Source organism: Schistocerca americana, chromosome 5 (assembly GCF_021461395.2).
Source record: "Schistocerca americana isolate TAMUIC-IGC-003095 chromosome 5, iqSchAmer2.1, whole genome shotgun sequence".
Classification (NCBI taxonomy): domain Eukaryota; kingdom Metazoa; phylum Arthropoda; class Insecta; order Orthoptera; family Acrididae; genus Schistocerca; species Schistocerca americana.
Window position 1 is genome coordinate 164599865 of NC_060123.1, and position 12324 is coordinate 164612188.

Here is a 12324-nt window from a genome sequence, read left to right on the forward strand (position 1 = left end):
TGAAAACCTTGTTTGTGGGCCGTTGCACCAAATCGTCGATGTAAAGCCAGACTGTTAACGCCCATAGTGGTGCGATCAAAGCGTTGCTCATTGGAGTTGCACGTAAGATGTAACCCCAAAGTAAAAATTTCTTCAACGTTGTTTCAGCCAGTGTGCAGTTCATTGTTGGTGGGATACTCTCCAAGTAGCTTGGCATTCAACAGTTTTGTACTAGGGGAGCTTTCTTGGTCTCGAGCATGAGAGTACCGTTGTGCAGCCCCTTGATACAGTTGAGCTGCCTGGCAAGGCCCTCTGGAGCTTTATGGATACAGTGGTTCAAGTGGCTCTGAGCACTATGGGACATAACAGCTGAGATCATCAGTCCCCTAGAACTTAGAACTACTTAAACCTAACTAACCTAAGAACATCACACACATCCATGCCGCGAGGCAGGATTCGAACCTGCGACGTAGCGGTCGCGCAGTTCCAGACTGAAGCGCCCAGAACCGCTCGGACACTCCGGCCGGCAGCTTTATGGATATAGCACTACAACAGTTTTTCATAAGAACCATCGAAATGTTTCATCACAACAAAGACATTATATATCACACGATGTGGTCTGTTACTATGAATACTTTTGCCTGACTGAAACTTTCAGAGATGTACCTGTGCACTGGCAACTCAAGGTCACTTCGAATTTTAGTTGTTGATGATGCCCAACGAGCTACTCGAGCCGGTGGTGGTGGAGGCTTTGGATCCGGACTTCATGGTATTTCCCAAGACCAACTAGGGAAGTGAGTCAGCACAGGCGGAGTCGCACTTGCTTGGGTATGCTTATGGAGCTGGTATGCAGCAGGTTCCCCGGTTCCCTGGAGGTTGCCTGCTAGAAACTATTCCTCCACGCCGGCCATGCATTCCATCATTGAGCAGCACTACTTGAGAGGCACGCTTCTTGAAATAAATGTAATGCCTTCCTTGCGTTCCTGATGGGTCGGGATGCGTGCGCCCGTCGCGTCTTCGTTGGCCCGACCTAACGACTAAGACACGACTGTCCTACTGTTATTTTTCTAAAGTTAATACATATCGCGAGGTGGTGCGTTTCACCTGCACGAACGAGATAGTTATTGATTGACTCAGCGTTGCTGCATGCCGAGCGAAGAAGATTTAGAAAATCGGAATGTGAGAGGATTTCGTTACGAAACAGAATAACAAGAGGACGTGTAGGAAGTGTCTGGTATGAAACAGTCATTGTTAGCCACCATATTGTATAATTTGTGTTTGTTGAGATTCACAAGCTATATGTAATGATAATGTGGAGTTTAATTCCCGCCATAACATAGTCTGTTGCATTTCATAGGTAGTTGAGCGTATATAATGTTGATCAAAGTATTCTGTGATGATCTGTTATGTACTACAAGCCTTTATAGGGCTTCGAACATTTTGTGGTAGACGTTTGCTGTAGAGCCTGCTCCAGTCGGAGGTTCGGGTCCTCTCTTGGGCATGGGTGTGTGTGTGTTTATCCTTAGGATAATTTAGGTTAAGTAGTGTGTAAGCTCAGGGACTGATGACCTTAGCAGTTAAGTCCCAAAACATTTCACACACTTTTTTTTTTTTTTTTTTTTTTTGTAGAGCCTGATTCAGTAACATGGTCAAGAGCATAGAGAAAGTCTTCTGTACAAAAAACGAACTCACTTCACTAGCAGACAATCATCAAATGACCAAATGCGAATGCCAGTGTTGCAGTTCGAGAAGATCCTATGGAAGTTTTCTTCTCTTACATTTCAAAAATCTTACAGGCAACCATCAGTGTCGGCAGCTGCTTTTACACAACGGGAGTAACATGTCTACGCTTACGACACTATGTATGCTGTGGGAGTAGTCGATGCCAATAGTGAGGTAAGGAGCGAATGTGGCGCACTGAATATATTATAAGTTGGAAGTTGGCGAGGCCACGCTGGGGCCTCTATGCGGGCCGCAGCTCGTCAGCGGCCACGTGGTACCCCACGCTATCCCGCGTCCGGCCGCGTGGCTGGAAATTCCATAGTGACACTGCGTCGATGAAGGAGAAACCCCGCGAGTGCCAAGAATGGCGAACTTTGTGAAACCATCATGTTAGACATTTCACAGTTCATGTGGAAATTGACAGTAGCCAGATGAATCATGATACCTCAAAAAGAAACATGTACATTACCATTATTTGCACGACGATTCTGATGGTGTAATCAGCTTTTTAATATCTTTATTAGCTTCAAATTCTGTATCTGACTGTAAATTATACATGTAACACCCAGCAACGAATTTTAAAATCTAAACGGTTCATCCGATTTCGTCGATTCACGTGTCCTTAGAAAGCCATTAGTGTAAATTGGTGTGAATTATAGGCATGTAACTTGAATAGTACATGAGTTATTTGAAGGCAAAGTGGCCGATTACTACTAATCGCGTGAAGCCATAAGTACTCCACAGTTACACGAGAAAACGGTAGCAGCATGTTGATAAATATGCTTTTTCATCTGTGTCTTTGTTTGTATCCGATATATACTATTCATGAGGAAATTGGTTAAATATTTAGAGTGTTTTAGAAAACACAGAGACATTAGGCTACTGGCCTACCTTTCGTCCTATTCCTTTGCTATATGTTTATTTAATTTGCCTATGTATCTAATAATAAGTGTTAGAGAGTGTTTATGGTCCAACCGTAGGCATATTTATTTAATTTCAAGTTACTTAAATGTAAATCCAGTATTTCAATGTGTTTCATTATGTTTGTGTGGGTGCATTGGCTTGGAGACATGGCGCGAGCGCTCTAGCCAATCACAGCGCTCGTGAATGGGGAGACTGGATGGAAGCGGGAGAAGAGTTCTAGGCAGGACGGCACAGGACACGGGCGGTACGGGACAGGACACGAAAAGTGCTGGATAAAATGGAAATGTCGTGTGGCTAGGGCCTCCCGTCGGGTAGACCGTTTGCCTGGTGCATGTCTTTCGATTTGACGCCACTTCGGCGACCTGCGCGTCGATGGGGATGAAATGGTGATGATTAGGACAACACAACACCCAGTCCCTGAGCGGAGAAAATCTCCGACCTAGCCGGGCCCTTAGGATTGACAGTCTGTCACGCTGACCACTCAGCTGCCGGGGCGGACAAGTGCTGGATGCGAAGGCGCGACATACAATAGCGGGAGGGACTTGGAGAGTGTGGAGCAGTTTGTGCATGGTCGTGACTGATAGAAATACTTCGGAGTCCGACTTGTGCACTTGTAAGATTTCGGTAGCTTCTACAGTGAAGACGTAGTGTGCGTTTAGAAGTAAATATCTCGCGAGCTATGTTGTCGTTCATAACTAATTATGTGCAGTAGGAACCTATTTTTTCCCTCTTACTCAACTTATATTTTTTTTAAATGCTGGACCATCGACACCAATTTGGCAGAAATATACCGCATTATCAAAAGTACTTCTACTATCGTACTCATCATTTAAAGTCGTTAAGATAGTACCTGCAGATTTTATTTTATTGCATTCTTTCATTTATAAATTTCTGTATTAATTCGCAATTGCCCTTTGATTAGAACCTTCGACCATTAGATACGTGTGCGTATTCATATTGTACACTGTACACTCAGCAGTATTTGGTTTGTAATGCGGCAACTATGTATCCCAGCCCCTGGACAATGAAACCAGCCAAAGGATTTAATATTTCAACTCTGTGTCTCAGGGTACATAGTTCAGGTCCACCACACCACATCATTTCACCTCCTTCTTTGAAAGCCTGCACAATCAAGATAGTGCCCTTCACAGACATACAAACAGAGACAATACCAGCTTAAAACATTAATTTCTTGTTTTGAGCAGTAATATTATACCTCTGAATCATGCCCAAAGCTTACGGTAACAGAGGATTGGTGCTGCTCACGAGTCACCAGCCCAAGATATGGAGTTATTTAGGCATATCTTGGAAATGTTGTCGTTCGTGAATTTTCAAGATACAAAGACGAGGTTTTCAGAAAATTACAGTAAGTCCATGGAAAGTTAAATTGGTTGTATTGGCACTACTCGTACTCCATATATCATGTTTTAACGGCTCTCGAAAGTTCAGAACGCGAGTGCATTGATGTAACAGCAATTACTTGTGACTGTGAAGAGTTTCGAGGAAATATCCAATAATGTACTACAACTGAAAGGCAAAGCGGCCAGCTCCGGCTACTGTGGGCTACTGTGACAGTTAGCGCCGTATTATTGAGCGTTTCTACTGTTTATTTCTTTTCGCAGACCTTGATCACCTTAACAAGAATGTGTTGAAGCGTTTTAAATAGTTTTCAAAAGCCCTTTCACGTACTTTAAGTATTTGCTTCTGTATCGTTTAATATGTAGTTTTATCCAGCTTCATGCGGCATATAACGATGTAACGTAGATGCTTTGCTTGAAAGCCTCACATGACACGATTTTCACCGCAGCAGCCAATTCCATCTGCTCTGCTTTTAAACATTAACGCAGTTCGGTACTGCTTCCCGAGCAGCGTGCGTCTACCGTACGTTGCCCTTACCCGCAGCTACAAAGCCACAATGCCGAAATATTAAGTGAAGGCCGAAACGGGTTCTCGTGTAGGTTAATTAAAGTCTTGTGTTAATCCTTGTTCCTGTCGCCCCACTTGCATTGTGCAGTTCAAGCAATGTAGATTAGTGACAAAGTAAAAGAGAAGTTGTTCCCTCACCAGAACCTTCTTCAGCTGCACAAAACCACTCCATCTTCGGCAGAGTACCACGCCCACATCCAGCCAAAAGTTCTTGCGAGGGAAAGTCGATTCCGCCGACGATCGTCAAGCTTATTGCTTCCTAGATCAAGGATTTATAGCTCCCTCGCTGAAAGCAGTCTTCAGAGTATATAGCTAAGGCGGCCGGATTTGCTGGGAATGTTGGGCGCGCCAACAATTTCCTCTAAGCAAAAAAAAAGGTCTGCGGTACAGTCCCTTGACTGCCCTATTGGCCTGACAGCAGGCACACTGCAGCATTTTTTCGTCGCTGCACTAACAGGGGAGGATGGCGGCCCCATCTCCCCGGCCGCCTTTTACTGCCGGCAAAGTTTCCCAGTACTCATTTGATAGCGGGCTGAGTCGAGCTGGAACGTCCTGGAGGGACTGGACTGAGGAAAATTCGCCACCCCTGTCCGAAACTGAATTCCAGAATAGTAGTCTAACGCTCTACTTGCTAGACCGCAAATGTCATTTGTTCTTATTTCGGTTTTGATGATGAGTTACTGAAATATATGTGTAAAAATGTATTAGTCAAATCACACTTCTGTAAAATTGTTGAGTTGTACTCTTCCTGCATTGAAATAATTACAATCTTGTACAATTAATAAGAAGATTCAAACGCATTTGGAGGACTAACATCCTGAAAGTTCCTACCTGAAGTAACAGCAATGGCTTTGTGTATACGCAAAACCTACGAGAGAGCAACTTTGTGTAACGTTTAACTTTGTTGAAACATTATTTGACGCATGTGTCTGCTTGAGACGTCAGTAGTACCACGATTTATTAATGTTAATTCCCTCCTGAACATTTACGTTTCTTAAATCCCTCAAGCCCCATTTATGCAGTATCCGATGATCCAAAATTATCGGCCTGTCTTTCGTCATTTGCAGCTTTCCGCGACTATTGTTTCTTCTCTGCAGTTCTTCCTCTATTTTTTGCATCTGTCATACCAGTATAACCTGTATAATTACTCCGTACTAACTTCTGTGTTCACTGTATCGTACAAAACTTTATACAGATACTAACAATGTAACACAAGCACGCCTGATTCTGTTTTATTCACTATCACGTAGAGTTGTTTGTTCACATTCAGCTGAAGAAGGTATTGGAAGTTATGTAATGTGACTAATACGAATGTAACTAGCTTTTAAAACATTGCACCGTTTCCGTCATAAATGAATGTGAAAGAGTCCCCTATCATCCTACGTATTCCATAGAATCGTCAGATAATTTGCCATTTTCTCGACCTTTCAGCAAACGGTACACTCATTCAGGTAGAGAGGGTCATGGGAGTAAAAGACGACCTACTGTGAAATATCGTGATTGTAATATCGAGTGACTCGGGGCATGACACATGAAGTAAGTGGCATGAACAGTTGTATTCCATACGTCTCGTGGCGAACACATGATAGGTAATTTATAGATGACAACATTTTGTATAACTCTTGGTTTTGTTCAGCTGTAGGTAACATTTTCTCTGGTGCCCTTCAGGAGGTAAGACCATTCGTGTTATCTTCCATAACGACCTATATTTGTACCATCTTAAGTGGTTTGCAAATTAAAAAAAGGGAAATTAGTCTCAGCACGTTCATTTGCACAATAATTTTTAATGTCATTCAGTGTTTTCATTTAAAGAAAGCTTCATTTCCATACACCCAGTTCAAATGATGAGAGTACACGTCCCCATAACACTAACAGAAAAAGTGAGGGAAGGTGCAACAGTACGTAGGCAAAATAACATTTAGTTATATTCAATAATGAATGTCTGCGTAGCGGAAAACAGGTGCGAAATTATATTTTTACCTACTACAATTCGAAAAAGACATAAATATGTTATACCACAATTCCTTGAAACATCTGCCTCCTGCCATTACTGAATAGAAGAACGCTGCTGGTTTGAGGCTGAGTACACGGGGATCACCTGATAGCCGCCTTTCACCACGGCCCCTACGCCCTCGCAGTACAGCAGCACTGGTGTCGCAGCGTAGCCGGCGATTTCGGCGCGCCTCCGACAGTGCTGCTGCTAGTCGCGGCTTATCGGATTTCTGTCCCATCCCGCCCTGTCGTGCCAGAATTGCTCTAGTGAATCCACTTGTCAACGATTCGTAGCACACGAAATTTACTTCCTTTGCCTTCTGAATCCCACCATTAGTGCTCTTCCGGCACCCATGGTATTGGAAAAATGATTTCCGCCCGTCAGGTCCTGCTACTTCGCCGGCTGTGCCTTTGGTCCAACTTCAAAACGACAAAAATTGTGGACTGCCTTTCAGCGGCTTAGAGTGTTTCTTAAATGTGTATCTTTATGCATTGACCGATAAGTGTATCATATTCATCATTGCCTTCTATTGCTAGATAAACCGTTCACTAGTATGTGAATCTTCAGGTTTTGGCGGCGCAAAAACTATTTCATTAAGTTTCGGGTGTGCAGCCGCATGAAATACCCGTCTTTTAATATTTCGGCTGTATAACGTTCAGGTATCTTCAGAGTGAGCCGCAAGACTGCTGCTCCATTTTTTTTTTTTTTTCTTTATTGAATTTCAATTCCCCCCAAAGGGGGCGGGCTGGCAGCAGCTTAGTATACCGCTCTTCAGCCTACAGACTTTGTGAGAATGATGAAGAGAATAAATAATAAAAACAGGCGATAAAATCGGAGACTTAAAGAGTAACACGGCGAAAAGAAATCGTGGAACTTAAAACAAAGAACAGAGGGATGATGATGCTAATAAAATACATACGAAGCAGACAGGTAAAACAATAGACAGACAATTAAAAAACACGGCGACAGTCTGGATTCTGTTCGCAAAAGACATAAAATTCACATCTAGCGACAGCATGGTTTCTGTTCGCAAACACGAGAAAGACGAACAACACTGAATAGTCACTGGAACACTGCACAAAAAAGTTGGCAAATGTGACATACCACAGCCGAGAGCAGGTGGGGGGAAACTGGACAGATGACGGGAAAACAAAAAAGGGGGGAAAGGACAGTAAAAGCGAAGGGGGGGAATTGGGAAAGGAGCTGATGGAGGGTGAGGACCCATAAGAGGGGTGGGGGGCAGACGCGACAGGGAGTGGGGTAGGCAGAGGAGGGGAATACAATAGGACTTGCGAGGGGAGAAGGGAGGTAGGGAGAGGTTTAGTGGGGAGAAAACAGGACGGAAGGGGGGAAGAGGGAGCCCAGGGAGCAGACAGAGGAAAGGAGGGGGAGTGAGGATCAGAGTTGATAGGAGGGATAAATGGAGGGAGAGAGGGCATCGTCCAGAAGGGGGAATTGATGGAAGCCACCTTGGGAAAGGAGATGTAGGGTGTAGAGATGGAGGGTAGGGGGATCACAACGGTGAAGATGTGGCAGGGGGAGGGGATGGGAGAGGAGAGGAGCAACCAGGGAATGAGGGGGTTCAAGACGGCGGGAGGTGTAGAGGATGCGGATATGTTCGAGGAATAGGAGCAGATGGGGGAAAGGAATGAGATCATAGAGGATCCGCGTGGGGGACGGGAGGCGTATCCGGAAGGCGAGGCAGAGTGCATGACGCTTAAGGATCTGGAGGGACTTATAGAATTTGGTGGGGGGGGCAGATATCCAGGCAGGACTGGCATATCAGAGGATGGGACGGATTAAGGATTTAAGGATTTGTAGGTGTGGAGGATGGTAGAGGGGTGCAACCCCCACGTCCGGCCAGAGAGGAGTTTGAGGAGTCGGAGACGGTTGTGGGCTTTGGATTGGATGGAGCGAAGATGAGGGATCCAGGTGAGGTGACGGTCAATGGTGAGGCCAAGGTAGGTGAGGGTGGGGGTGAGGCGGACTGGACGTGCGCAGACAGTAAGGGAGAACCGCTCCAGTGATCACTTCGTCCCTTTATAGTGTTGTTCCGCGCTACTGCGCATGCGACCACAGATGCAAATGCGCCAGAGACGGTGGTCTGCGGCAGAGACGTGCATAATGCGTGAGTGACTCCGCAGTTGATCTGTGTTGGCATATCGATATATCATTGTGAGCTGCACTGTGTCGACATCTTTGCGAGTTTATTACAGCAAGTGCCGGATTCCATGATTTATCAAGATTGAAACCGCTATCTCTATTAATTAAATTCGTCGTCAAGCAAATTTCAATTGGGACTCGATAGTGAATGAGGCAATTGAAATTCGCTTGACGACGAAATTAATTAATAGAGATAGCGGTTTCAATCTTGATAAATCATGGAATCCGGCACTTGCTGTAATAACCTCGCAAAGACGTCGTCACAGTGCAGCCCACAATGATATATCGATATGCCAACACACATCAACTGCGGAGTCATAGATGCAACTCGCGCATTATTCACGTCTCTGCCGCCGATCAACGTCTCTGGCGCATTTGCATCTGTGGCCGAATGCGCAGTCGCGCGGTACAACAGTATAAAGGGACGAAGCGAGCACGGGAGCGGCAGTCTTGCACCTCACTATGAAGATGGCTGAACGTTATCCAGCCGAACTATTAGAAGAAGGATGAGATTTATTGCGGCTGCACACCCGAAAACTTAATGGAACATTCACTCGTATTTTCAATTTACGCCGCATGTCAGCTATAAGCATGCATCCGAGCGTATAAGGAAACTGGTTCTCTACTTCTGAAAAAAATAAATTATAAATAATAAAACATGACCTATTCCAGAAATCTGACTACCCCTGTTAGACATGGACAAAAATAATGTGGCATAGTCTTTGTCAGAACGTGCGGAATCTTATGTGGAGACTACATAGACATCGCGCACCTGCTAGATGCCCACGAAATACGTAATTGCGTTTGAAACTGACAGCCAATGAGAAAATAGGTGGAAAAATACTATTGGTCAGTTTTCAATCAGTAATGGCGGACAGCATCAGCTGGTAATATACGTAATTTTATGGTAGCTGATTTTACTGCACAAAAAATAACAAATGTACTCCCTCCAAAAGAAGTTACACACATTAAAATTAAATTATGATGGGCAGCAAAATGCCTGAGAAGAATTTTGAAAGAAAATTATTAATTGATCTTTAATTTGGCAGGTTTTCAACACTGTCAACAAGACGAAATAATGGAAGGAATATTTATTGGAACTAAACGAAATTGAACCTTGATATTGTGACAGTATTTTTAAAATAGATAATTTAACTGCAATTGTCTTTAATTTTGAAATGAGAGAGACAGTAATAATTTCCTTTTAATGTCTTAACTGTTGCTGCTGGCAGTGCGATGACGTCAGCGGTGGTCCGCGCGGACGATGTGTGAAGTTAATCCTGCTTCGTGGTGTGAAGATAATGATGGAGCATCCTGTTTCATTAATATTCCAGTTACGGCGTTGGTCCACGTCTCCGTTGTAGTTGAATCAGCTGGCAGCACTGGCGCGATAATAATAGTTCGTGTGTGTGAGTTGTCGTTACGCGCGACGTTTTATTATTAAACGTTTATTAATCACGCGGTGGGGGTAGGTTGGAATTATGCAATGTCTTTACTATTTACGATATATAGCCGGTTAATGCCAATACTTGGCACAGTTCTTTCACCGTATTGCCACAGGAAAACAGTCACATGTGTTTATCACTATTACAGTCCGTTGAACATCGGTTCAATTTACGTCATCGTCTTTAAGACAGTTTGGATGATACAATTAATGTTTCTTGATCAAATCACAACACTGTTCTTTTACTTCACATTTTGGTTTGTTCCACTTTCACGCAATCAATTCTAACAGTTAATGTCTCCACACGACAATGGTGTCTAGTTCAAGGCTAATTGCTAGAACTTCACACTGTATGTTAAATCGTCACTACAAACACTCGATATACCTTTCAGGTTTTACTGTTCACTTAATAATGCACGATCTCCTGTTAACACAGCGGACGCACTGTAATTCATAGTTCCTCCGCGTATCACAGTGTTTCACGCCGAACTTTGCAACGTTTCTCCACCCGCAAACCGGCCACGATACCACAACTCGCACGCTCTATATCGATAGTCGTTCGCTCTCTCTCTGAGACAGTATTTCTCCTAGCCTAACCAAAGATTTAAAAAGCATATAAAACCAGGACATTCATATGCGTACAATATAAAATATAAAACAGTAGAAAAATGAGTTGCCGGCTGGGGTGGTCGAGCGGTTCAGGCGCTTCAGTCTGGAACCGCGCGACTGCTATGGTCGCAGGTTCGAATCCTGCCTCGAGCATGGATGTGTGTGATGTTCGCAAGTTAGTTAGGTTTAAGTAGTTCTTAGTTCTAGGGGACTGATGACCTCAGCTGTTAAGTCCCATAGTGCTCAGAGCCATTTGAACCATTTGAACCAAAAATGAATGAAGAAACAATGTGACGTATTAACAAATAAGGAATAGCTGAAATAAATTAAACATACGTGTTATGACAAGGTAATGCACAAAAGAAAAAAGAAATATTACCGACTTTTGGGGAAATCAATGACTTTACAAGCGTCGCGGTGGAGTGGTTATCTCACTGGACCCGCATTCGGGAGGAAGACGGTGCAAACCTGCTTTCGCCAGTGCCGTTTTAGGTTTTCCCTGATTTACCTAAATCGCACCGGGAAAATGCCGATATGGTTCCTTTGAAAGAGCACCTCCGAATTGCTTCCTCATCTTTAAAAAATAGTTCGAGCTATAGTCCCGCTCCCAGTGACCTCGTTGTCTATGGTTGATGATGATGCCCGTACAAATTTCCAATTTTTTCACAGTCCAATTTTTTATCTTAATCCAATAGAGTCATTGTCACGATTGAAGAGGGTGATAATGAAATGATGAGGACAACATAAACAGACTATCCCCCGGGCACAGAAAATCCACAACCCGGCCGACATCGAACCTGGAACCCCGTGATCCAGATGTATCAACGCTAGCCACTGGACCACTACCTGCGGACTTGTCTATGGGATACTCAGGACTTGTCTCCTTTGACTTCTTTTTTGTTAGCATGCATGACGGTCCTGCATGTTTCATGATAATAACCTACACCTTTCTGTATCACAAGTTAAGACTTGTAACATTACCCGTTTCTAAGTTTTCTTTTCACACACAAATGTCACTTAACTCTATAGATGGCAACACATTTTCCGTAATGCATATTAACCGAAAAACATTAAAAAGAAAACAAACAAATTCAGTTAGTTCTTGTTAAATTTTATTAACAAAATCTCTTTTAAACAGACGCTGATGAATACGTAGAGTCCTGAATGTGAGAATATCTTTAAGCACAATTGTAGCAATACTACATATTTTCTGTAATGTCTATACAGAAAGGATGGCCACCATAAAAAGTTTAAAGAATACATATTTCGTTGACAGCGATTGAGTTTTATTCACAACATACCTTTAAAATATATATAGATGTGTAAGAAGGATACTGGCTTCTAAATATCAATATGATGTTTGTTGTGAAAACTCACGCTTATGTTTTCGGGTTCTGGGTACCGAAAAAATCGTAATAATTGCAGCATCTGGCATAAAAATGATTCAAAATAATAAATGTTTTTTTTCAAAACCCTTAAATATAAATTACATGGTTCGATTACACTACTTTCAAAAGGACATGATGTACCAAACCCTCCCCTTCATATTGCGAGTGTTCAATTG

At 43.3% G+C, this 12324-nt stretch overlaps 1 protein-coding gene across 1 annotated transcript in view; it reads left to right on the forward strand.

Moving 5' to 3' along the window:
* LOC124616123 (zwei Ig domain protein zig-8-like) overlaps positions 1–12324 on the forward strand; it is a 282641-nt gene that overhangs the window by 38669 nt on the left and 231648 nt on the right. The gene's annotated exons all lie outside the window — the stretch shown is intronic.